Genomic DNA, 12,163 nt, shown 5'->3' on the forward strand with positions numbered 1-12,163 from the left:
AAAATCTTAAATGAGAGTCTTTACAACACGAAAAAATCAAAATTAAGAGAAGTACATATCAAAGTTAAAATCACGCAAAAATATTTGGTGAAACTCTTACATTTCGGGGACATTTTGATACATTTGAGTAGTGTTGGACTAAAATATTTTGATCAGTAAATATCGAACAACTCTTCATCATAGCAAACAAATTTTGACAAACGTTTTAAAGTATTACGTACGGATCTAACAATGATCTTAATTTGATGGCGCGTATTTTCGCTCTCTTCTGTTTTGTTTTGACTTTGCATGGTGAGGATGGGTCAACGCAAGCTATTTTTCTATCAATGACAGAATTACGTGCCCATCCTGACGACCAGGCTATCCTTTGAATTTGAAGGACTCGATCGGACAAACCAGTTTGCCTTATTTCTTTATTTCCTATTTAGAAACCTTTTTCAACATATTCATGACAAAGGAGCGGCCATCCTGATCAAAATATTCGAAATATGTTGTCAGTTCAGACCGCACCAGTCAAGAAAGTCGACTTCACATCAAATTTGACAACTCGTGCTCGACGACAGGACAATTTTTCAATTAGACGAAGTTCATCAATGCTCATGGGTAGCCCTTTTCAATTGAAACATTCTTTTGATGGTTTCTAGTTTCTTTAAGGAGTAAACTTTATCGGGGCGAATCTTTTAAATCGAGAAAACGAGGTCAAAGGTTAACTCGTCTCAATTCCTTCTCATACTATATAATCTTGCGAACTACTAGTATTCCGTTGAAGGGTTTTGATTGTGTTTATTTCGGAATGTGATACTTTAGAGGTAGCACATCAAAGTTTTCTTGGCCACACATTCAAAGATGAGTTTCCCTCCCTCCCTCCCCCTCCCTTCGGGGGTTGGCTGATTGGGTTTTCAGCGACGCAACGACGCAAGCTGACAGGGAGTAGTAATCGCGCTAACTAGAAACTTTCAAAGAGAGTGTATGTGTGTGTGAACTCTATACACCGGTTTTGGCGACAAAGACGCTTTGCCAGCTACGGTCCACTGCTGAAACACAAGAGAGCGCCCATAAGCGGATCAGGCGGACAGCGTCTTGAAAAAAGACAGCACTGCTTTTGCTAACGACAAGGGCTGGTCCCGGCATCCAATCATTGACAATGGATCCGCCAGCAGAGCGGCTAAATCTAGTTGATTGACATTCAGAAATCAACAACTCCACCGGTACCGTCGTGTCCAATTAAACAAACATATTGAAAATGGTTAGCTGAAGAGAAGGCACAAAATTCTGAGATGTTTTAATGGTGAAAAAACACAACTCTTGTGTCGTGGCAACACTCCTCATGTGGCAGAGACATCACAACGATCATCATTTCTGTATTCGAGCAAAGAGGTTTCACTCTCTCTCCTCTTGTACATGTTGGTTAGGCGTCTTTGCGTGACCTCAAAATACTATTGAAATGGATCAATTAGTGGTCGAAAATCGTAATTGCGCTCTCTCCAGAACAACTCGAAGACAAGCTAAGCAAACAAGCCGATTTGCCAAGGAAGGGGGAATCTTGTCGAGATGTTGTCTTGGCGACCAAAGTATATCAATTTCATTTGTGGACTTATCTTTTCAGCCTGTTGATTTGGTCATTTAGTTTTTGTGCTATTCACAAAGACCGCCTTGATTGGATTTCAAGCATAAACTTCGTATTGCCGTAGATAACATTGTGCTCATCAAAAGCCGTAGAAATGAGACAACTTTTTCTGTTCCGAGACTGGATTTGAAGATTAATCTCTGCAAATAAATATGTATATATATAATATAAAGATGACGTAAAGATCAAAGCATGTCTGGTTTCATATGCATTTTTCATTTTTCGTATCCGCCATTTTTGTTAATTTCGAAAGGTAAAAGAACTTCTTCAATCAGAGAATGACTGGCAAAAGTGATTAGATTCCACATGAAAAGCTTATAAAAAGCGAATTCGAAAAAAGTTGATAGTTTCCCTTAAAACTCACAAAAATAAAACCAAAAAAAGTGCAGAAAAAAAGATAGCAAAGGGTGGATCGACTCGATCGAACGCTGGGAGTGTCAAATTACACCCACTATAATCCCATGAATTCTTTCCTTGCAGGGCACACTGATCTTTTTTTCTTGCCAGTCGATAATGGTAGAAACATTATTCCCAAAGAATATATGATGATCGCTTATCGGCAATGAGAGGCCGAATTACCACTTGTGAACTGCAAAAGATACATACAACCTATGGACCGAAGTTGACCTTTTTGGCTAGACTCTACTGCTCCTCAAAGGTTTCGTTCCATTTCGCTTGTTACGGAGGGGGTGACTAGCCCTGAAGCGCTCAATGACTTTGTTCTTTCGGAAAGAGAGATTTGCTGTAATGAAGGACCGACCGTTAGTGATTTCCTCAGACTCCAAGCCTAAGCAGATATCTCCACGACTGTCCACACTTTCACTATTGAATTCGAAATGTACCAACAAGTTTTCCTTTTGTGGGTAGTTTTATAACGGTGTGAACAAAACGAGCTGGTGGTGTAAAACACTGGAGAGCGCCGAGGCGGGCAATCGACGTTTCACTACCCATCTTTGGCGCTTCTCGTCCATACGTGGTTGACATACTTTCGTAAACATTTTTTGGCTCTATTTGAAATTCATGAAAGTGGCTTCGACGAGGATGCAATCTCAGAAATTGAAATACCTTAGACTAGTTGAAAAGCAACAGCACATAACATTCGGTAAGAGTGTTGCTGTAGCAGTCTTTGTGATTTGGTGTATGTCAGAGAAAAAAGAAAAGGAATAACGCCGGAGGTAAACTGTTTAGTTCGACTCGCATACAGCAGGGAACATTTCGCTGGGATTTTTTGTCTCGAGCCTCGGGGCGAATATTTCTCCTTACAAATGGTCGAAAAAACGTGTGGAAATGTTCATGAAGATAATTCCGCGGCGAACAACCAGCTACAAAAAACCGAGCATGGAATGAGAGTACAAGAACTCGTAATAAAACACAATCTCCGAGACTTCGGTTTCAATGGAGCGGGAGGTATCAGGGGATGGGATCTCCATGCTGATAAGGAAAGATGGAAGACATCTCACAAGCCGTTGAGTGTCACGTGGGGTTTGTGGGCAATTCCGTGGGGACACCTTCACACACACTGCCGCTGTATGAAGATGCGGCCTTATACGCTCTCAATTCCACCGGGGAATTTACATATCTCCAGAATTAACTGACAACACGGTCAATTATGAGGAATTTTGCGAAACTCATATTTTTTTAGAGAAACACGATCCAATTATAAGTAAAGTTATCTTTCTTTTGAGATGTGCAGCAGCGATTAGTTTTCGTATTTTCCATAGCACCGAAAGATCTAGGGGGAACTTCACGATGACTTGCAAACGTGTCTGTTTCTGCGGACTTTGATGTTCTGACGTACAGCCAGACAGACTGGCGTTCGAGAAACCCCGCGCAAACGACAAAATCTAAAAAAGTATCGAATCGCGCACTTGACGACATGATCGTTCCCAGTCTGATGAGATTTCTCAAGAAGGGGACAATCTAAGATATTCAATTTTTTTAAAGGATGCAAACTCATGGAAACTCCACCGAACGAAACAAAATGTCCGAGAATCGCCTTTCAATTTGACCTCACAAATGTCTTTGTTGTGACCCATACCTGCCGTTTGCATATGATGAGCTCTGCATTTTCCAGGGGCCTTGTCAACCGTAGTTAGACGGTCTTCCACAGACGACAGTGTTTTTCTCCAGGGAGCTACATTCTTCATCCCACGCGATTAAACTTTTGTTTTACTCTACCTATCCTTAACGGAATTCTGCGATCACATCTGCTTCGTTTGTTTACGTTGCATCCATTTTTAACTGCCTCCCTTATTATAGACGAAATCCGTGACACGTTTGAAGTATTTATAGCATATTGTAATGTTGACGACTGCGGGTTGTGGGTTCAATGAATACAACAATCTGCTTCGGCAGTGTTGTTTATACTGCCACTTGATTCATTTTGTACTTCTAGATTTTTTTCTCTATTATTTTGTAATAATCTACATTGTTTGATCGAGTATACCAACAACCATTCGTTTTGCAATTCGAAAGTCTCCGAATGAAATGGCGAACTCATTTACATGAAGGTCTGCCTTCTGGTTGTTTACTATTTGAAATCCAGATCAAAGTGACTTACAAGAAGGGACATAATTCGACGAAGGCGTTTTCTTCTATGTTCTATTTTAGCCTGGACTTGATGTTGTACATCTTGGGGCAGTTGTATTGGAACACAAACACAACGATGTCTTAAAGTTGTGGTGTGTTCGATGCAATCGCCTTGTTTCGCACTATGCAAGCGGGTTCCGATTCGGAAGTCCTACACAGCGTTTTCACGTGTGTGTAAATGTGGATCTTTTGCGTTTTAATACGAATAAATTACAGGACAAACTTAGAAATGAGTATACTAGTTTGCTCCTTGCAACCCATACACATGTCTCGCTCTGTGTTTCCCTCCAACAGATCTGCCTTAACGCAACTAGAAGTACGAGAACACTCATGCCGTCAGCAGGACCGACGCTGAAATGGGAGCAAAACGCGAACATGTTTACAATCCCCAGATTGCATACTACCGTTGGAACGGGGCGAAATATTGTAAGTGTTCTGTCACCTATAAAATTTGACAAATTACTGAAAAAACTATATTTTTGGCGGGAATCGCCCATTAAAGTGTGACTTCACCTGCTCTTTGAGCTCTTACTACAACGTAATGTTTTCCAGTAAAAAGCCATTGTTTCCGGTTTGACAGTAGAATTCCAGACGACATCTCATTCTCAACAAACGTCGAACACAAAATCTCAATTTTCGCTCTTAAAATCTGTCGATTCATGCTTTATACATTGAAAGAAGAAACATTTCCTGTTGGGCTTTGTTTCACCACAGAAAAGCTAAATGGTTCGGCTTTTGTTTTGTAGATTAGGTGGTTATTAGTATTTCTTGTCGTGGCTTGAGACCATCCGCTAGGGGAGCATGTACACGGCTTGTTAAAATGGTTAGACATTCTCTGTCATTCAGCATATGGTTATTTTCTGCACACACGGAATATGTTAGCCATAGACCAACATACTCAAGCATATTTAAATATACTTCTTCCGTTTGAACACAAAGGAGAGCGTAAGGAGTTACCCTTCAATGTACACACAAACTTTGTTGCGCTGCAAGTCCTGTTTGGGCATGAATTTATTTCGCGCCATTGTTGCATTCGTGCAGGCGACGACGCAGGCTCGTCGTCTCTCCGATTGAAAAGATTTCGCGTTTGAGACAGTACGACATGACGAACAACTCTCACCGTCACGACAAGATGGGAGGAATCTCCGTGAAATCTTCAAGACGTTTGCTGCATGTCTGGTACCGTGTCTGTGCGTTGCGCCTGTGCTCTCAAACAAAATAATCTGCGATCACTTCTGGCGTATTTTTTTTCAAGTTTAAAAGCGTTTTGTTGATTAGTCCACTAAAAGATAGTTTATCGCTTGCTTTCTTCCCCACCATGAACCCGTACCTAAATCAGGTATTTATCGCCCGGGGCCAACCAGCTTCGGCTAACACACGGTATTACGAAAAATATATGTAATCGTCGATTGTAAGCCCCTCGATGGCGCGCTCTTCAAGTAGAACTCCAGCCTAGGTGTTGAGGATCTCTCTCCTCTCTCTCTCCCTCTCTCTACGCCCACTATGTTATGGTTATATGAGCCCATTATTGTTTTACATTATTTTTGCATATGAATAAAGATATTAGGCAAAAACCACATACTCTGTGTACAGTTAGTTAATATGACTGTTTAAACTCCCTATATAGCCACTTGTGGCGTTGTCTCTCGCCTTGAGAATTGACTTCTATACACACCCTCTGCCCTCGGTAACGAAATTGAGAAGGATGCGCCCTGTTTATTCTGAAAAACACCGCCAAAATGGCCACTTTTGAAAATGGGTACGACGTTTATGTATTTCGGGGTTCGAAACGGTCGCCATACATTGTCACACGCAGCAACTTCGTGGGCTGGCCAGCGCCGTAAATACGTGAAACGACAGCTCAGCAGTCGACGAGCGCGACGCGCCGTCACCAAAGATCACGTTAGGGGTCAGTTTCTGATTCGGCTGGCTCACGTGATACGCTAACAAGACGTTTGACTGACAGACTGGAATGACAGCACATCCATACACACGAAAAAGTCAGAAATTTCGACGGCGAGACTGCTGACTTACCCTGGTGACATCGCCAACACATCACGTTCGCATGGTAATCCAGTTCCCTTAGCTGGAAATCGAAGTCACGGGGTGGGTGCCAACAAGGAGTTCACCTCGCACGTTCTCTCTCTCTCCCCGCGATCGTCAAACCCAAACGTAGGAATCCATATCGTCTTAGCTGCCATGCACTATCCATTACACACAGAAAGACACAGATTCACGGTGAATCTCGGCGAGGAGACGAGCGGGACAGTAGCTACGTGGCGAAGAAAAAGCGACAAAATGTTACATTGAGGCTCAACCCTTAGGTTTTATTCTCTTTTTTACCTGCAAAGTGCCTCTCTAAGGCTAAGGGCAAGACAAAGGAGTCTCTTTCAATATTAAAAACAATATAATTCACTGAGTAAGATAAAGGGACGAAATGCTTTTTATTTTCGTATTCAATCCTAATATAGATTTTTCACTTGACGCTACAAAGGACGGTGATGACATAAGCTATAGAGGAACGGTGCTCGTCAATTTCCCTTTAGAACCTGGTCACAAATCCAACGGAGATCGTTTGTATGGGCCAGTCTGTCGCTTGTATTCTCAAGTGTTGCAGACTCCGATAGGAAATTGTGCCGTGTGAAAGGCAGAGGCGTTGAGATGAAGACGATAGGGAGGGCTGGAAGAAAGAAGGCACCCCGTCAATGGGGTTGTTAAGCGCCTTTGACGCTGGGGCACCGTTGTTGCATCGCAAACTGTACACATAACACTGAAAACACGCAGTTCCCCGCCATTGTGGGGCTTACACATGCAAATCGTGCAAAACAAGGCTACGGTAATTCACGTTTCCCCCTTCATCTTTACAAAGAAGAGTGAGAGAAAAGACTCTCATGTAAATTGGGATGTGAAAAAAAAATTAAGGGAAAATATCAATCACGAACAAAGTGAAGAGTATCGATGACGTATATTCTATTGACTCATAACAATCAAGGCAGGAGGGCATAGAGGTATGGAAGACCGGTCACGACATGCGACATGCGACCTGCGACTTCAAAACTGCGACCTGCGTCCCGCGAGTTTGAAACATGCGACCTGCGACTTCGGCATTTAGACCTAGGTGTTAACCTGCGACTTCACAACAGCGACCTGCGTGTTTGTCAAACTGCGACCTGCGACTTCACAACTGCGACATGCGACAACAACACGTAACGTTTCATGGTGTTTTCCTCAGTATTAGATTGGAGGCGTCTTGCGTGAACTTTAATCCTTTGAGCGCCAAAGTCTATTTTTGTCCCCTTTTAATAAACCCCTGTCAATTTTTCTCCAATTTTTGCAAAAAAAATTGGGAAAAACCTGTAGCCAATGAAATGTGATGTCGATTCGGTCCAAAATTATCAAAAAATTACAGAAAATTCATACAATTGGTAAAATTTTGCACTAAAGTTTGGTGGGAGAAAATTACAGCGCTCAAAGGGTAAAACGTGGAAAGGAGATTTAACGTTCAACATCGATCAATTAATAAGCCATTGCTTTCGCTTTGGTAAATCGTTCACAAAGTCTGGCAAAACTCAATTCATGTACACACCAGTTCACTCATTTTCATCTGGAGAGATAATTTTATGACGGAAATGTTGACAGTACGTGTTAATGCATGGAAAATATATGCTTCGTGATAGGCATTTAGATGTTTATATTATAATTTCAAATTATTTTAGATATTCTTCGTCTGCCTTACCTCGCTTCTTTCCTTATGTTATCAACAAACTTTTTGATTTTTAGAAATCTCTGGTATTTATCCTCATTTCACTGTGGTATAACCATCTAGCTGTCTGTTTAATTCATCAGTTGTCCCCCCCTGTATCATAACTGCGTCAGTGTCATTGCAAACATTCGAATTTTCAGTTATTGTCGTTCATTTTCTAACATTTCCAGTTTTGTTCCAATTCTCCAGTGATTGATCATCGGATGTTGCCATCTTTTCGTCTAATTTCATTTTTACTTTTCGTCAAAAAATCGAATTGATCCAACTTTTGTTCAGTTGGAAAAATAAAAATATTCTTACTGGTTAACTTCGGACTACATTTGTCTACACAAATAACATATGCAAAGTAAAGCAGTTAAAATAATACTGATATTGACAGAAGTGCAAACATATTTGCTAACCATGAATAGCCAGAGACCGACTCAAGTTCTTTATAGATAACGCGAGTTAAAACTGTAAAACAGGACATAATTAAACCCTCCTACAATCCTATTTTCAGTCTTTAAGCCTAATATGTACATACTATAATATGTACATATTATTTTTTGTGTGTATATAATATTTTAGATCATGTAGGCAGAAAAGTTCCAGAAACTATTAAACACTGATGTAGACGTTTAAAACCCTATTGCTATTGCATTATTTCAGATCGGTTTGCCTTCGTAAGAAGGAAAATAAATTTGTGCTCTTCGTTCTGGAATTCTCTACCGTCACAGCTTCATGCACTGCTATCGCTGGTTGAATTCTTTCGCTGGCCGATTTTTGCGTAGGCCAGCGGTGCGAAAATAATGCTCTGGTCGCGAGAATGCGGTAAACCGGCTGTTTTAATATAGTGCAATGGTGTCCCTCGTGTTTTTCAGGCTCGTGATCAGAGCAATGGTGCGAACAAATCAAGACTGATATCGCAGTTTGACAAACACGCAGGACGCAGGTCGCTGTTGTGAAGTCGCAGGTTAGGCCTACACCTTGTAAATGCCGAAGTCGCAGGTCGCATGTTTCAAACTCGCAGGACGCAGGTCGCAGTTTTGAAGTCGCAGGTCGCATGTCGCATGTCGTGACCGGTCTTCCATATAGAGGTGCTTCGAAAAAAGGAGGGGTAAAAATGTTGCGTGTACAAGACGCAGCATTTCTGCGCAAGTGTGGGGTTGGTCTCGCTTTCTCGTGAGACCAGATCACGTTGATGGTACAGAATACCCAATAAATCAAGCCTATATGCTAGCACCGGCGATTGAGTAGTCTCACCATTAAATAATTTGTGTAATGTAGCAAGCTGTGTATGTTGACAAATCAAGTTATGGGTGAAAATAGAAAAGCTGTGAATCCTCTATTGGAATTCTCTGTAGAGTGAAATTATTTTAAAACTGGATCACCTAATGCGATGTAGTTGAATCTGTCAAAATGTACTCTCTCTCTCTCTCTCTCTCTCTCTCTCTCTCTCTCTCTCTCTCTCTCTCTCTCTCTCTCTCTCTCTCTCTCTCTCTCTCTCTCTCCTCTCTCTCTCTCTCTCTCTCTCTCTCTCTCTCTCTCTCTCTCTCTCTCTCTCTCTCTCTCTCTCTCTCTCTCTCTCTCTCTCTCTCTCTCTCTCTCTCTCTCTCTCTCTCTCTCTGTTTGTAGATCACGCCAGCCAGTAACTTTCCTAAATGTTCTCGTCCAATTTATTACGGCTGTCACTGAGTCCCGGGTACCATGACATAGCGGAGTTGGATGAATGATCGGGCACTTGGCCGAGCCATTCGCCCAAACAAAAGACGCCCAGGTAAAAAAAATGAGAAGCATCATTTTAGTACGGCTGAAAAACAACCATAAAATTTTTATTTATTGATTCTGTATGCGGTGACAACAACGCTCCTTCCGTCTAGACAGCCGGAATATTCTCATGAAAAAATATGATTGAAGCATCCATTTGACGCGTCCATTTCAACAACAGAAAATGTAGTTATGGCGGGAAACGCGTCTTTCAATAGCGGCCATAGCTTTTTAATAGTAATATAAGGTATCCATTTGTTTCGGCCTACTTCCGCCCCATTATCAACATTTCTACCGTCATTTTCATATATTGACAATACTACATTTGCCGCCAGTCGACCTCTTGACCCCATCTTCCCGCCATTTGTTACGAGTAAATTACGCGCACCGACTGCCTGCGTAAATTTCTAGCGGTAACCGTATAATTAAACAAAATATCGGCCCTAGAAAACTCATTTTGCTAACAACAGGGCGCGATATTTTTGAGCGTGCATTGAAACTTAAATGTAAATGTGTCCACATGACTTTAGCTTATCGGAGCTTTTATTTCGAAGATGGAGAATACGACCGTATTTCGTAATTATTTCAATTTTGTGAAATATTCAGATAAAAAGTGCTCGTAACGCCCCTTTAAAAATATTCGGTAAATGGCATATTATGACAAAATATTTCTTTTACAAATAAATTTCGGCAATTAAAACGCTATTTTATTTAATGTTATTCCTCCCCTTTTTCTGCAAACAGATGACGGATTATAATTGATGGGAACGATTTCACTTAATATGCACAGTCCTTTAATACAAATTAATTCGACACTCCTACAAAATTTGAGTAAATTCTGCCGGAAAAGAACGACAAAGCGCGGGAAAATTTGGATAGAGTGAATTTACACCGATCAAAGACGTTCATAGCGATATCGCCCGCATGTGAGTACACAATCACTGGTAGCTGAGTATTGGCACTTGGGTTCGGGCAGACCTTAGAAAGGCATCAATCCCCTCCCCGACACAATTGGCTCGGTCTCACGCCATATGTTCGAGCTATCTCCGGGCGATTCATCATATCAGTATGTAATGAAGTGACTTGTCACCAAAGATTATAGAATTTTCCCGGGTTTTTTCCCTACCCTTCCCAATTGCATTCGGGTCACCGCGTTCCAAGCTGAACGACCGTGGCGCCAGATGCCGGTGTCCGAGTGATGTCGCCTCCAACCCTATAAAGCTTTGTACCCCTTCAGGGTAGGTTTGGCTGCAGAGGCTTTTAAGAACAATGAGACCAGATAAAAAAAGACAGGGTCTGGAATGTTGATCACCTATCTTACTATTTGGCAAACAGCCAAACCATGGGTCCGAGAGCCCCACTACAGACTTAATGAAATCTGCCAGCACGGAACGATTCGTAATGCACCGCCGTAATCGCTGTTGACAGCCTACCAGTACATTGTCTCACTCCCGACAAACTTTTACCTGACGACTTCCCCGGCGTTCGAGGTTACCATAGCAACCTCCTTTCCCGTCTGTTTGTTTGGTGCAGCAGAGGAAGGCAATGTTTCACCTTTGGCGTGCTCTGCCGGATGTGCGTTCCGGGTCCACTTTGCTGCCAAACTGAGCCCTTTGTATTGTACCATCCCAGTTTGTGAAAACTTGTTCTTTCCTAAATAAGTTTTGACAGTTTCCGCGATAAACTTTTGAACTATGTTTTATGCTGATTTATTTAATGATGCGAAATGCGACAGAATAATCCCGGTCGGTTTTATGAAATTGAATCTGTCAATTGGGACCACGGAAGGTTAGGGAAAATAGTTGGATGTTTCTTTTCGGCTGGAATTTGATGACCGTCATTTTTTCCTTATTTCTCTGTCACAGAATTTAGTTACTCAGCGATGAAATTCACAGATTACGGGCCAGTCATCATTTATCTGAGTGTCATGTGGTAAAGTCGTTCAATAACAGCCAGCAAAGAAAAATAGCGAATGCATGTCATCGGTCATTGCCCATCAACACCCGTCAGCACCCATCGACAACTCCACACCCCCCTCCAGCCGACCTTAAAAGGGTTCGAGTCCACAGAGTAGGATCAGACGATAGTCGTTTCCATGGTTTTGCAGAGTGCTATGCAAAGGTATAGAAAAATTCAACCCGTCATAAAAATGGCGCCAAATATGTGCGCAGACGACAGGGACCTAATATGAAATCTCTTTAATAACGTGTTATTGATCTGCTAACGATGACCTCAAAAGCTAAACGATGTAAAATCAAAATGGTGGGGAACTCAATTTTCGCTGTTTTAAATTTGGTAGTTTCAGTACTTCCGCGTAAATTGTTTTGGCAGCGCTATAGTCGACCAGCCTTCTGCTTCATTAAATTGCCATTGAGAAAAGGCTGAAAAGAAGCGAGAAAGAGGGGAGAGCGAAATGGAGTTGGGATGTAAGCTCCCAA

The 12,163-nt window shown here is 41.8% G+C and overlaps 1 protein-coding gene across 10 annotated transcripts in view; it reads right to left on the reverse strand.

Moving 5' to 3' along the window:
* LOC139118453 (transcription factor Sox-3-like) overlaps positions 1 to 12,163 on the reverse strand; it is a 127,429-nt gene that overhangs the window by 50,150 nt on the left and 65,116 nt on the right. For 7 of the 10 annotated variants that reach the window (XR_011548724.1, XR_011548721.1, XR_011548722.1 and 4 more), the window contains one exon: positions 6,251 to 6,488. The exons of the other annotated variants lie outside the window; for them this stretch is intronic. The gene's annotated coding sequence lies outside the window, so the exon portion shown is untranslated. The remainder of the gene's footprint in view (positions 1 to 6,250; positions 6,489 to 12,163) is intronic. 10 annotated transcript variants of the gene reach the window in all.

This window comes from Ptychodera flava, chromosome 19 (assembly GCF_041260155.1).
Source record: "Ptychodera flava strain L36383 chromosome 19, AS_Pfla_20210202, whole genome shotgun sequence".
Lineage (NCBI taxonomy): Eukaryota > Metazoa > Hemichordata > Enteropneusta > Ptychoderidae > Ptychodera > Ptychodera flava.